The sequence below is a fragment of the Halyomorpha halys genome, unplaced genomic scaffold (assembly GCF_000696795.3).
Source record: "Halyomorpha halys isolate HHAL.00 unplaced genomic scaffold, Hhal_1.1 Scaffold1275.1, whole genome shotgun sequence".
Taxonomy (NCBI): domain Eukaryota; kingdom Metazoa; phylum Arthropoda; class Insecta; order Hemiptera; family Pentatomidae; genus Halyomorpha; species Halyomorpha halys.
In genome coordinates, this window is record NW_027105689.1 from 66,306 (window position 1) to 71,781 (window position 5,476).

A 5,476-nucleotide genomic window follows, 5' to 3' on the forward strand; every position below is an offset into this window, starting at 1 on the left:
AATAATTTAATATATTGTAATTATACTTTAGTAATAATTGTGAGAAAAATTTATTTTTAAAGTATAGAAAAACAACAAAGAAACTTGTACAGAGTTAATCGCCTGTTATTTACAAGATTCATTAAGTCTTAATTGACAACTCCTTTTGATTGGAAATCATCAGGTGTCAGTGACATATCTCAATATCTATACTAATCATAAAAATTACATTTTGATCAAATATTTTCATCACACCATAGGAATCAATAAAACAAAAAAATAATAAACAAAATTAAATATTATTAATACGACTAAAAATATTAATTATTAAATTAGCGTTAATGTATACTGAGTTTTAATCCAATAAACAAAAACTATTATGCAATTAATATAAAAAAGCAAATAATTTTTATTTGAACAGAAATAGGTTAATTGCATTAGATGCAGCTGAATCTGACCTAAATACTATACAATTTGTTTAAATCTCATTTAATTATATCAATTAAAACCTACGCACGAATAAAAACTAACATTCGAATATATTTAAGTCTCAGAAAAATCATGATTTGTGATATATTTTATGTTAGGATAAATGTGAAAAATATATACTGAGATATTGGTTCAGGAATTATGAAGGATCAAAACAGTTTTAAAATAATTCACTAATTCAGAATTATTAAGAAACTATCCCTATCTTTAATAATTGTTTTGTTGAAGATTCTCAAACACTGGGGTGTTTAAAGTTTTAATATAACTGAATTTAAATGATTTAGTTCGGTAAAAAATTTAAATTAATTAATTATTGTATAATTTTTAATAGAAATAATGGCAATATTGCTTTGTTGTTTTCACCATTACGCAATGCACTAAATCGTTTATATTGCTGATGTTCCAGATTTGTTTTTATTACGATTAGTTTAAGGCATGTTTTGTAATAGATAATTCAATGACATACCTCGGCGTGATATCACAGCAAACAAAAACAACACTGATCACCGAACGCAACACAAGACGATAACGAACGACACATTCACTCTCTGAGAACTAGAACACAACTGGCACACTAAGGGCTCCAGTGCTGCCACCTGTCGGCCCCCTCCGCTATCGATCCTCCACGGCCCTTCTAATCGATGTCCAATTAATATTATTCAAAAACGTTCCTTTCATATTACGTATTTATTTCTACTTCTATGTTGAAGGTGAGCTATAAATAAAAGAAAAAATAATAGTTAAAATCAAACTAACGACACTATAACATATTCAAGAACAATAACGCACCGCAATAATAAAACAGGGCTAAGACAAGGCGACGAAATACTTTTCAATATATTTCTAGATAAAATCATGAAAGAATTCTGGAAAAAAAAAAATAACCCAGGAGCCATAGTAGGGAACAAAAACAATCATATAAAAGTGAGTTGTTTGGCATTTGCTGACGATCTCACACTGTTGGAAGAATCTAGAGGAAGAGGCTATTAGTAAAATAAATACCCTACAAATAATATCAGAAAAAGCAGGACTAAAAATATCATATGAAAAAACAGAGCTCATGACTACTGAAGTAAATTTCAAGAAAAAAATAGTAAACACTGAATATGGAAAATAAAAGTGACAAGAAAATTTAAGTACTTAGGAGAAATAATTCGTCACAACGGTTTTGAGAAAGAGAGCATCCGCGAGAGAACCACTAAATTAGAAAATTTAATCTTTCAAACAACTGAAATTTACAATAAGAAGAATTTCTCCTCTAATGCAAAGTTAAGGCATTACAACGTTGTGATAAGGCCTGTGATTTTATACTGGGTGGAGACCACATGCTTATCTAACTATTGCTAAAAATAGAAATGAGGATCTTAAGAAAAATCTATGGGCCCAGGAAAACACAAGAAGGTTATAGGCTAAGATCTAACGAAGAGATTCACAGAAACATCAAAGACCTGGAAACCGAGATGAGAATCAAACGGCTGATGTTCTATGAGCACATGAAGAGGATGAAGGAGGAAAGATTGAATAAGAAGATCTTTAAAAAAAATTCTTAGCTACAAAAACATGGGAGGATACACGAATCAAATGAGAGAGAAATTAAAATTTCAGATACCGACTGTCTAGATAGAGATACGTATAGGAAAACATTGAAAAATCTCACCAATATTGGAAGAGGTAAAAAAATCGGTACGAAGTGGTCTGAAGATAAGAAAGGCAGTCGAGAATCATGAAGCTGCGAGGGGAAGAAAGAAAATCAAGACTCCCAGAGAAGCCTAACCGTTGATATTCATGTGGTCCTTAGTGTGGCCGATAAGTGATAAAAAAAAGAGAAAATCTTTGTTGCTTTACCACCTAAAATATTTTATTTCTATAAAATTATCATAAAATTTATATATACCAAATTATTTAGAAAAGAAATAATATATCTAAAAATTTTAGGAAAAAAATTAAATTTATAATGACACCCTATAACAATAAATTTAAAATTATATCGTACCATATCTGTTAAATCGCTTAACAGAAGAACTAATACATAAATAAAAAAAAATAAAAAATAAGTATTTAACAAGGTACTTTCTTACTTCTACGATTACCAATAATTGATTTTGATTCACCGAACGACCATATCTCCCTGTATTTTTTCTTAACTCCACATAATTTATTTATTATAATACAATTAGAATCAGCAATGTATGTCTGTGCTTAGTAATAGATATTATTGGATCCTTATTATTATAATATTCTGTAATATCTGTTTTATTCTCATTATTATATTAATTCACTAATTGTAAATTTGCAGCTTTATTATTAACTTCAAAAACCTTTCAGTTATTTTTATTATTATTTTTTTTTTTAATAATTATTATCTTTTACTTTATTTTCATTTTAGTAGTAGTTAATTAAATTATTAGTTGTATCACTTGAGATCAATTCATATTTGTACTTATCTAGCTTAAAAATTTTAAATCCTTCACAACGCCCTGATAGTCAAAATTGTAATAATTACATACTAAATAATTCAAAAACACTATCCAAATTATAGTCTCAAAACATTTATTTCATTTACACGTCCAACGTTTCGGCCAATTCGGCCATCTTCAGGGACAATCTTAATTTACTATGAGACATATCATTTAACCATTTTAAAAAAACTCCATACAGGCTATTCTGCCCAGGTCAAAACATTTATATCTATGAACAACATTAAAAACCATTAGGTAAACTTATTTTTTGTTAATCAGTATATCTCACATTTGTTTAATTACCTAATATGTCAAAAATACATTAAAAATCACAGTCAAATTATTTCTCTTTTATTACTAGTAATAAAAGTGTATAAAGAGTGGTAAAAGAGAAATAATTTCGATATTTTACATTGTTCTAATACCGATATGGAATATAAACAACAATATTCCGATATTATTTTATCGAAATATCGATATTTATTTTAATAAGACAAGAAAATTGTGTAGAATAATTAAAAATGGAATATCGATATTTCATTTTGATATTACATATTTATTTCGATATTTTGCATTGTTGTAATATGGATATCGAATATTAGCAACAATATCCGACGTTATTTTATCGAAATATTGATATTTTGTTTAAAAAGACTAGAAAATTATATAGAAAAATTAAAAATGGTATACTTTATCGGAATATCGATATTTTGTTTAAAAAGACTGGAAATTGTATAGAAAATTTAAAAATGAAATATCGATGTTATATGTTGATAAATACATATTTATTTCGAGATTTTGTATTGTTGTAATATCGATATGAATATTACCAACAATATTACGATATTATTTTTTGGAAATATAGATATTTTGTTCAAAAGGAGTAGACATTTTTTAAATGGAATATCGATGTTTTATTTTAATAATTACATATTTATTTCGATATTTTGTATTTTTTTTTTCTTTTTCTTTTTTTTTTTAGAAACCGATATTCCGATATTATCAAAGAAAAATATCGATATTCCGATATTATCGGTTACTGAATATCGATATTAAAATATAGGATAAAAAAACAAAAAAAACAGTTATTTCACCCCAATTTTTGATTACTTTAATGAAAACTGTGCATAATTATTAGTCAAAACTAATCAGTTTGCCAAGTATAGGTAGGGGGAATAAAAAATGACGGCTGTTCCAAACCTTAAAAAACATTAATTTTTCATTCGGAGCTCTATATCTTTAAAACTACCAACTACACTAGAAAATCTATGTGACGTATAGATGTCTATTAGCACTCAAATTACAGCTATTTTAACGTACTATAAAGTAGTTTATGACCTTACCAATCGTAGGAATAGTAGTTTTTATGATATTTCCTAAACTAAATTGATTTATATTTGTTCGGACAGCAAGTTTGAGCTTTGAAAAACTTTATTTCAGGTACCATAGGACGAACAGATGTCTGCCAACACTCAAATTAAAGCTAGTTAAATTTACTATAAAATAGTTAATTATGTTTATCTTTGTAGGAGTAGTAGTTCCTATCATAATTGACAAAATATATTCACAAATGGTTAATTTCTAGTTGTTCGTATGAAATGTTCGATTTTTGAAAAAATAAATCTCTAGATCCATAAGACGCCAATACTCAAAATAAAGGAAATTTAACTTAATATAAAACTTTTGAGATATAAATTATTCAAAATAAATTCATTAACTACTGATCTTTCAGTACTGTAGAACATTTTTATGAAATATTGCTTTTTAAAAAGCTATATCTCGAGAACTATTGAACGTAAATAGCTCTATTAGGGCTTACATTTTAGCAAATTTACTCTACTTTAAATGATGTTCTCTTAGATTTTCTATTGTTGTTAGTAGTTTTAATGATATAGGATTCGGAATGGAAAATTAATTATTTTTAAAAAACCGCCACTTGTTATTCCCTCTACCTTTACTTGGCAGACTCATCAACTTTGACTAGTAATTATAAATTGGGGTGATATAACTGAATTTTTTTCTCCTCTTGGGCTCTTGTACTATAAGAGGGGAATGAGGAAAGGGGTCTGTAAAATTGTATATTCTTACAAAAAAAAAAATTATTGTTTACTACACTAATAGAAAAATTTCATTGAAACTAAAAATAGAAACTGAACATACCAATGCGTTCAAGTTCTTTTTTTTTTATATAATTTTATTTTTCATTTTGTGTATTTAATTTTATTGTTTTGTTTAAAAACTATGTTTTTTTTTTAATACTTATTTATTGCTATTTACAACTGTACATTATAATACATTTAGTAAATCTGACCTAAGTTAAATTGGAGTGTTACAGGCGTGTAGAGAAACTATTGGAAGCACTCTTTAATGATATTTTATATTAGCTGGTCTCGTGGCCATCTTCTTAAATATAAAATCTTCTTAAAAATATGTTAAAAATACAATGTAAATATATATTCAAACCTATCCATACAGTCCACTATTAAATTATTTAAATTCCAATTCAGTCAACTCGTTTTCTTCCATAAGCAGTCTTAAATCAGTTTTTT

The 5,476-nt window shown here is 26.8% G+C and overlaps 1 protein-coding gene across 1 annotated transcript in view; it reads right to left on the reverse strand.

The window, feature by feature from the left end:
• The window catches only part of LOC106689079 (uncharacterized), a 27,631-nt gene extending 26,579 nt beyond the window's left edge, over positions 1-1,052 (reverse strand). Inside the window, exon 1 of the mRNA XM_067052885.1 lies at positions 935-1,052. The gene's annotated coding sequence lies outside the window, so the exon portion shown is untranslated. The remainder of the gene's footprint in view (positions 1-934) is intronic.
• Positions 1,053-5,476: the final 4,424 nt, after the last annotated feature.